General features: G+C 42.1%; 1 pseudogene; it reads right to left on the reverse strand.

Moving 5' to 3' along the window:
• Positions 1-4,709: 4,709 nt before the first annotated feature.
• LOC147247875 (eukaryotic initiation factor 4A-I pseudogene) lies at positions 4,710-6,690 on the reverse strand (annotated as a pseudogene).
• Between the last annotated feature and the right edge of the window lie 3,108 nt (positions 6,691-9,798).

Genomic DNA, 9,798 nt, shown 5'->3' on the forward strand with positions numbered 1-9,798 from the left:
AAACCTGTAATTTTGCAAAGATAAAAGAAAATCCAAGAATTCTAACTGGGGGGGGGGCAGTATTGCTCACTTCCAAGATTTAAATTAGGCCAAAGCTTCACACATAGATGTGACACCATTAACATCATGAATAATGTAGTTTCAAATGATCTGCATGGTAAAAACATAAAATTCCCGTCTGAACTTTACATGTAATGAGTTTCATTTTAGATGCAGTGAATGTCTTCTCACTGGAGAGAAACTGGCGGCTCGAATGATGGTTGCTCTAATTTAACTCAGAAAGTTGACCTCACCGCTGAATACTCAGAATAATGGCGCTTCATTATTTCGTACTGCACATTTCTAGTGTAAGATGACGTCAAATTAATCGATTGTAGAATTCACCTTTTTTTTCTTTGCAAGGTTGATGATCTTTGCATGCGATTTCGCTCACAGTGGATTCAAATTTTAACCCTTTTAAATCCAGCTAAAGCAAATCAACACAAAGATAAATGAGCGTCATCTCCATGATGTACGCAAGGATACATTCTACAGTAACAACTCTAACAAAAAGAGCCAGATGTGCAAACAGTACCACAGGAAGAAATCCACTTAGTGTGTGAGCTGAATGAGTTCCATCCGTCCTCGTGAGCCGTCGCTGCAGTTCGGAGTGAGCAGATGAGAAAATCAGCAACAGGTCACTTCTACACACTAATGTTCGGTGTAATTAAGTCACCAGAGACGAGGATCAGTTAATACCATCTGTGCCCTCTGCCACTCCACTCTAATGCTCTCTACAGCTTCAAATCAGGTGACTGATACCAAGTTCTTTTTAATCAGCAGTTGTCAGTCCAGACCAACACAGACCGACGGGAAACAAGGAGATGACACCTGACATTGTGTGTGATCAAGACGACATGCTGATGTTCAAACTCAGCATCAGAACGTGGAAGAAAGGTGATTCAAGTGACCTGGAAAGTGATGTGGTTGATTTTCAAGCGCAGCTAACCCTGGGTTTTACAGAGAACGATCTGAAAAAGAGAAAATATCCAGTGAAGCGCAGTTCTCTGGGTGAGAATGCCGTGTTAGCGGCAGAGGTCAGACGGGTGGAAGCTGACAGAAAATGCAAAAGTAACTCAAATAACCAGTGGTTACATCTGAGGTTTGCCGAGGGGATCTCAGAACGCAGCACAAGTGGAACCTTGAAGCAGAGGGGCAACAGCAGCAGGCGACCGTGCTGAGGGCCACTCCTGTCAGCTAAGAACAACAAACTGACAAGAAAGCGTGGATCCATCCTGCCTTCTGTCAGCCGTTTACCTTTTGACGCTGTATATCGGTGCTGACCCAGTCCATCCCCTTATGACCACAGTGAGCTGTCCTCTGACCTCTTCTTCCGGCAGGATGATGCGCCGTGCTCAGACCAAGCTCAGACCATCTCAAAATGGTTTCTAGAACATGACAATCAGTTCCCAGGACTCAAACGGCCTCCACATCTCAACCCAGCAGAGCACCTTTGGGATGCGGTGCGACAGGAGAGTCACATCGTGGATGTGCAGCTGACAAATCTGCAGGAACTCATACTGTACAAACATGCCAAGATGGACCAAACTCTTTGGGGAATGTGTCCAACACCGTGTTGAATTTATTCTACGTAGAATTAAAGCAGTTGCGAAGGTAAAAGGGTGTCCAACCCCCAGCTAGAGGAACCTAACAAAGAGGAGATTGTGAATCACATTTTTTTGTCGACTTCTGACGGTCGATGAGTTTCCCTCTGAGATAACCATCGTAACAGAGAGAGAACAATTTGTCATTGTGAATATCAAAGCAGGTCAGGGATTGATAATTCTCGGAAAGTTTGGTGGAAGAATGGGGTCTGCTGACTTGAACCCCACAGGAGAGCAGTTTTATCTCGTGCCTGTCTTGGGTCGGCTCATTAACACAAGACTTACGTGTGAGCAGAAATCCTTATCTCACTCCTCTGCTCGCTTGTTTGTTTACTCGTATTCAATGACTTAATCCTGAGAGTAGATAGCAGCGAGCCTGCCTGGATCTTCATGGCCTGGATTATTTTCCTGATTTGAACTCTCTAACATATTCATTGTTCCCATTTTCAGCCGCACTGAAAATGTAACCTCCTCTGAGAAAAGGCAGAAATGAAGCATTCTCATCAGATGAATGGCAGATTTATGTGTGGCGGCAACAGTTAAGAAATCCAATGAGATTTTATTTATTTTGCCTCTATGATTTATTTATTGCGGAGGAGATCCTGACGCCGAACTATCACGTCCCATTTAGAATGTTATTTACATCCGCAAAAAATGGAAAACCAGTGCCGCTCATGCACCCACATGACAGAGAGTATTCATATATTTATATATATTATATTTTCATCAGAGAGCGGGAGCTCTCCAGAGAAGAAAAATGATGTAAAAAACACTGCTATGAAAGATATTTGCTGAGATCTGTATCAATGTGTGTACATGAACTCTGCATCAGAGGAACAGTTTAATAATTTAGGATTTATTTGTTTTCTTACCAGAGTTAGAGAGGAATGAACTGTTCACTGAACTAAATATAGCACCACAGCTGCTTCCCTTCACTCTTCTACATTTGTATTCATTTGTGAAAAGTTACGAAGGACATTTTCAAAATATTCTCTTCTACGTATGTCCAGTGTATATTTCCTCTAAAGGTAACTGAGCCCAGTTTACCATAAATGCACGGATTTGCACATTTTCTCTTCTTAAATTTCAGCTTCCAGGAAACACAGCACTCTTTTTTTCCCACTTCTAAGATCTTGAAATTCTCTTTTTTTCCTCTCTCCCTGCACTGATCTTTATTTGTGTAAAACAAGTGGCGCTTGGGATAAAAGTGAAGGATCCAAAAGAAAACTTAATTGCTTTATAAATGAGCTTGCGCAGTCAGAAATGCTCTGCAAAGCCTGTGTGTGCAGCGCAAGAACCTTTGATTCTACTGCAATCGTCAAGGTTGACAGGATCATTATTCTTCTAGGATAATTAGTCTCATGTATTCCTTTGTTTCTGGTGTCTCCTCGAGGAAGAGTTCAGGAGAAACACTCCCAATCCCGCTCAGCATCACAGGGCCAACATAGCGAGAGACGTTTGTTTTCTGTACGGAGTTTGGATCAGTTTAGCCACATTTTAGCCTGATTTCAGTTTATGCAGATGTGATCGTTTTCAGGAGACTTTGGTGCATTTACGTTTGCATTAATTTCTTAAACTTTCAAATATATAAACTACTGATACAAATAGGACTGAAACAACGAAATCCAGCCATGACTGTGTTAAATTTTCTGTTTTATCATTTGGCTAGGTCGAGCTTCTCAGTGAATTTAAGCAGGCAGGTATTGCCTTTGCTGATATTATTACTGATGCTGAGTTGGAAAAGCTTAAGATGTCTGACATGGATGTGAATTTAAAATAAATACCGGTGTCAACGGTCAGAATTCAAAGGCAAACGTTTTCCCGTAATCTGCAGAGAGCTGATTCACGGTTACATCACGGCAGACTGTGGAGCTGACATGAGAAACAACAGCCCGTAAATGGGGGAAATGTCAGGTTGGTAATTTTAGTTTCAAATTTTAATAGCGTCCTACGTCTCAGTACAAATGAGAAGTGACAGGATGCCCGGCTTTTATTGACCAGTTGACATTTAAACCATGAGAGAGTTCCGTGCCGTATCCAATCACGGCTCAACCAACAACTGTTGCCATGCGATTCTCCCACATGTTGTCCCCTCTCGCTCTGCTATCAGCCAACGACATGGGAGTTGTCAGTGCCAGTGATACGAGTGCTCACCATCAGGGGACAAACACTTGACTCAACTCTTCACCCAGAATGATGGAGGCCTTCAGGAAAAACACATCACCGCCACCAAAGAGGTAATAACCAAACCTAGTGCAGGGGTGTATCATGGCCTCATTCAATTTTTGTGGTGACAGGAAATTAAATGTCTTTTTTTCACATGGATGTACTGACCAGATACATCTCTAATTATATGAGAAATGCCTGAGGGACCAGGTGATGGGTAAGTGTGAACTGCTTTGAAGTCCCTATGTCATAAAGCTTAGAAGCTACAGAAGAAAATGCTTTAATTTTGCCCAGTATTAAAAAGAAATATGAACTTTGCACACAAATATTCATACACATTCACTTAAATGAGAAAAATTAACTTGTGTCTTGCATTTCCGGTCTAGTACAAATATCTGATCTTTGGATTGTGGGAGGAAGCCGGAGTACTGGAGAGAGCCCATGCAGGAACAGGGAGAACATGGAGACTCACACAGAAAGACCCCGTGCTCCAGCCGGGGCTCAAACCCGGAACCGTCTTGCTGTGAGGCGACAGTTCTGACCACTGCTGCATCGTGCCGCCCTTAATTTGAACTCAAATATTAATTAAAAATACTTAATGCACTGAAACAGAATTAAAAAAAAGTGCATCCTATATTTCCAGTTTAGGAGTAACTCAACAATACGTGTTTTTTTTTCTTTTTGTTGTTTTTTATTTGCCACTGATAGTTTTAATGAACTGTCTTGATTCCAACCTTCACTGTTTAGTTTTAACTTTGCTAAGTTTTCAAAGAAGTAAATTAATTTAATCAGTTTGTCTGAATATCTGAAAAAATCTAATTAAATGCTGCATAATAAATAAATCCGTTTGGGTGTTTTTACATCAAGTGCAGTGGTAGTTCAGGCAGATGTCAAGCCTGTTTACTTGCTCAGCTGATAGCACTTCTCTCTGACCACGTTGATGTAGAACCGCTGGATCCCCTCAAGCGTTAGCTCCTCCTTGTTGACCAGAATTCTAACTGGTTGGAACATAAAGCGAGTTGTGACCTCCAGCACTTATTGTGGCTGACTGGAGGACCACCTGAGTTCTGGCTGGTAGGGCCTGGATGATGTCATAGATCTGGTCCTGAAACCCTCTACCTCTCTCAACAACTCACGTTGATGTTGTTTGCAGAGACGAGTCTACGGTTCAACATGTCCACCAATAGACTGGGGGTCCCCACCGCAATTAGAAAGGCTTTGGCGCAGAGCCTCTGCTCTTCACGCCAGATGTTGGCCCCCCCAATACAGATGTAGCAGCTGAGGTAGTCACTCAGGGCCAGCACCTCCTTCTGGATCTTGGCCAACTCCCTGGTGGGGGCCACAACCAGAGTCTGAGCGGCGTTCAGCTTCACATTGATTCTCTGCAGTATGGAAATGGCAAAGGTGGCGGTCTTCCCAGTGCCAGACTGGGCCTGAGCGATGACATCATGACCACTGATGCAAGGGATGATGGCTCTCTGCTGGATCACGGCGGATCAAGGGAAGGAATCTGTCTGTCCCCAGACTGAGGGATTTTACCATCCTGAATGAAGCACAACAATGATCCCTGTCATGTAGGAAGAACCTTGTTAATGTTCTGGTTCTTGACCTCATAGCCGACTGACAAACACCTTTTTGTCTCTTCAGTCTCTAAATAAGAGACTTTTCTTCAGAGTAACATTTCTACCCGGAGACCTTTTGTTCTGGATGCAGCAGCTTCTCACCCAGTGTGGTAACATGTGAAGCTGTTTAATGAGGTCATGAGAAAGTCCTGTGTCAAGTGTCAAGAAGAGGGCGAAGTATGGGGGCTCAGTCTCAGGCTCATGTCCACCCGAGCTGATCACAAGCCCCCCCAGACAGAACCTGGAACGAGAGGTGGGGGAACAAGTGGGATGGAAAGGGAAGGCAGGAGGGAGAGGATAAAGAAATGGAGATGACAAACATGTCATCAGGGGCAGACCAGGTAAAAGTAGACCTGATGGGTGAGACCTGGCTCTGATCCTGAACCTACATTTACTATGAATTATATTTCAAATGACCGGACGTTTGTGCCATTTGCACTCAAGCCGGTGTGATTTCCCCCATACCTGTACTCAGAGTTTGCTCACCTTAATGAGGCTGTGAAGTGCAGTTGAGAGGCTACACGCTGCTTCTCCCATAGGTGAACTGGTGAGTGGTGTAGTTAAGGTTGAGAGGGCGCTTTATCCATGCAGCCCGGGAAGCTGCAAACAACCTTTCAGCATCTGGTGAGTTGAAATATGGTGCAGAGTGAAAGTCATTGTTCCTCCTGGATTCATGTATATATATATATATAAATATAAATATAATTTTTAGGAAAGTGTGACAGGAATGAATTTGTACATGAGTACGAATACTTCCAGTAAAAGCTGAAAACGTAATAGTTCTCCTCAGCCACTGAGACTCCAACTTCAGCTGAGTTTCTGCAAACTAATGATCCACTGGCAATGCTGAGATAAAACTGGGCCACTGTCTGTTGACACGTTCTGGCAGCTCCATTATAAAGTCGATGATGTGACTTTGTTGGGGGATTATACGGTATGCATTCCGCACAAAAACTGCTGTGTAGTGGAGATATCAATACAATACAGCAGGCATCAAGTTGGACTTCACACACACTGAAATGTCTCTGTTACGCTCTTCAGAAAGTCATGAGTGCCTTTTCAGATCCAGTCATTGCAGAATATAACTGCCGTCTGGGTTTTAGATTAAATCTGGCTCTGATAAGAAATAAATTGATTTCATTAGATCAAACAGTTGAGTTGAATCTGTGCTCTGACATTTTCTGACCCAGCACCACAATTGAGCAATAACCAGTCAGCATGCCGTGCATCAGGGTCAGGCGAGGTGCCGACACATTCATTTTGTGGCTCCAGATTCTTACGATAATCCATCTCCCCAAAGTTGTTCTTCATCAATAACTCCGATGGCAAGTATGGCTTATTCTGGCTTTGAAGATTGACAGCATGTGTGAAACATCACATGACAGCATATAAAATATTGCACTCAGATGAAATGGTGTCACCCTTTGATTCATTGTCTCGCCTTGCGTTCCTCATACGACCTCGGCACATAAGTTATGCACTGACTGATGAGTGGAGTCAGCCGGCTGCAGCTTTTCTTCAACGGATTACTGCACTGTACATGAAAGAGTCTCATCATCAAAAAAGTTCTACTTGCTTAGATTACAAGGTCTCCGCTTTATGTTTCCTCACAAATAACACAGTGATTTTCTGAAGTGGTCTTATTTGCGTAAATAACTGGCAAATGGTTTGGATGTCAGCAGTTGCTATGGAGCCGTGGTGTGTTTTGTGGGCATACTGAAAAAAACAACAACAACAAAAACAACAACAACAACAACAACATGGTTTTGAGGCCGCAACATATGTACCTTTTTCAAAAAGTTTCAAATCACAAAATGGAGGGAGCAAGTCAAACTATGTCTTGTGGATTTCACTAAATTTAAAGAGCAAATTATATCTAGTGGAGTCAAAATAGTATATTTGAAGGTATGAGTTACATCTTATAGCGCTTAAAGTAAGAGTGCGCCACAGTAAAGTAAGCAGGAATAAAAGTATTTTTAAAGGTCAAAAAAGATCATTTTCTGGATACCCAAAAATAAATCATTACATTTATGTAATTATGATGTCAAATACGCCTTCGAAATAGTCGATCTTATACTTTTAAACCATACCGTTGTGATGAGTTTTTCACGCTTTCGTTATCAAAAGGACCAAAGTCAATACAGCAAAGTAATCTAAGCACCCTTCAAGATCATGCAGCGCTGTGTGGTGTTCACGTTTACACTCCTGGGCACTTTCACTGCAGGATCCTCAGGGTGTCTGTTTGAAATGTGTGTGTGGGCGAGTGAGTGATGCTGAGGTCACAGCAGCGTTTAAACTGTCTGATGTATGAGTCGATTATTTGCAGCACCATTTGAGAAGTGCAGGTGCTGACAGGCGCTTCACTTACTTCCACTCGCTCACAGACATCTGGGCATCGCTGTACTGTAAATTTAGAGTGGATCCTTTTGTCGAAATAAGACGGTGAAGGTTACAATGCGTGTGTGTGTGTGTGTGTGTTTTTACAGGTGCTGCACTATTTGTTGTCAAGCATGGCTGACAATAATTTTAACAGCATGCAGAAGCTAGAACAGCTTGTGGTGGTCCAGCTGAAACTGCATGTCAAGAGGGACAAACCGCTGTACTGTGACATATTGGTGGATGACAGAAAAGATTGAAAAGTGGGAGCATTTAACCCAGCGATGTACGTTGAGACCCTGATGGGTTCGCAGTATCCACCAGGGAAACAAAGCTCATCTTGTGCTCCGTGTAGTTGCTGAAGCTGCCCCCCCCAAAATGCCTGAAGCAGAATGTGGAGCCGTCACACATCCCACTCTCCTCAGCATGAATCAGTCTGAGCCAGCAGGCCTGCAACCACGGTATTTTTAAGAAGAAAAACCAGGGTTTGATGTGGTTAACAGCCAAAAACACATTGATGAACCATCTCTGCCAGCTAGCTAGCAAATGCATCTCAGCTCCAAAACATACAACAATGTCGCTAAAAGATATGATTGGTTGGTACCTGCTTGGATGCTGTTTTACAGGATGAAAATGTAAAAATAAAATATTTTTAAAAAAATTACTAGGCATATATTTAATATTTGAGAAATGTGACCAAGGATCTAGCTAAAAGTTTTATTTAAGTGAAAAAAAATGCATTCTTGCTCTTTGCATTGCAGCTTGGTTGTAGAATGGTAATAATATGGTAATAAAGAGGTAATAAAACAATGCAATAAACAATTACTACAGTAAATAGTGGCTAATGGCTTGGTAATAACAATGGCTAAATCTGAGCAATGTCTGGGAAATGCATCTTATATGTAATCTCTTTTGAACTGCATAGTGGTTTTTAATCATTACCTCTTTATTAGCTCCTACCTCTTACCATGTCATACCAAGTAAAAATGAAATGTGCCCCAAAGGTTGTTTTTTTTTGTTGTTGAAAATTTCAAATCAACTTTAAGGAAAATGAAACAGAATCTGAATCTGTTTTACTTGATTGACAGATTTTGCACATTTATTTAATGTCAGAAGGGTTATGAGTGCAAGAAACGACAGTAACTGTGACTGCTAATGTTGGTATCCTCGACTCCTCTGATTGCTTGGCTGGCTGGATTAGAGATCCATGATGGATCCAGGATGAATGCTAATGACCCACTGATCCTCTGACCTTTCCTACTGCCTCTTTAAAAGGTCAAGCATTGATTGACCAGGACAAACCTGAAACACCCGATGCTTCCTGGAACATCACTGACAATATGTGATACATGTACATAGTGGTACTTACTAGAAGCAGTAACAATTAGGTATTTCAGAGGAAGGGAGGACATATTTATACTGTATTTTAAGTAATTGAGGTATAAATATTTCAAATGAACTACATGATATATCATGCGCAATTAAAAACATTTTTTTGCCTCCTCATTTACAGAGTTAACACACACACACACATACACACATACACACACACACACACACACACACACACACACACACACTACATCTGTAGATATGACGTTCTAAAGTAATTTCATGGGCACCAGCTGTATGAATGCTAATGCTAACACAAGAGTGCGAGCATGGCTGCAGTTGTTAACCCTGACCAGACTCTGGCAGATGTCTTTGTACTTCCAGAATTTACTGCATTTACTCAGAGCTGGAGAGGAGAAGGTTCCAACATCCCTACAGGCTTCCTTGAATCAAAACTGAGAGCTAACTGTGCTGCTGGTCTTCAGCAGCGTGGCAGCTCTCCTTGGCAACCCATCCACCTTCACTCCAAACAAACACCGATCCAATGATAATTAATGTGCAGAAATTATATGCAATTAGCTGCCAGACGCACTGATTATAGAAATCTGCCACTTCCTCTTTTCATGTTTTTTTCGATTCCATCTCTCAAATGAAAAATA

This window comes from Aulostomus chinensis, chromosome 16 (assembly GCF_037954235.1).
Source record: "Aulostomus chinensis isolate RoL2024-O1b breed Wild chromosome 16, RoL_Achi_v1.0, whole genome shotgun sequence".
Taxonomy (NCBI): Eukaryota; Metazoa; Chordata; class Actinopteri; order Syngnathiformes; family Aulostomidae; genus Aulostomus; species Aulostomus chinensis.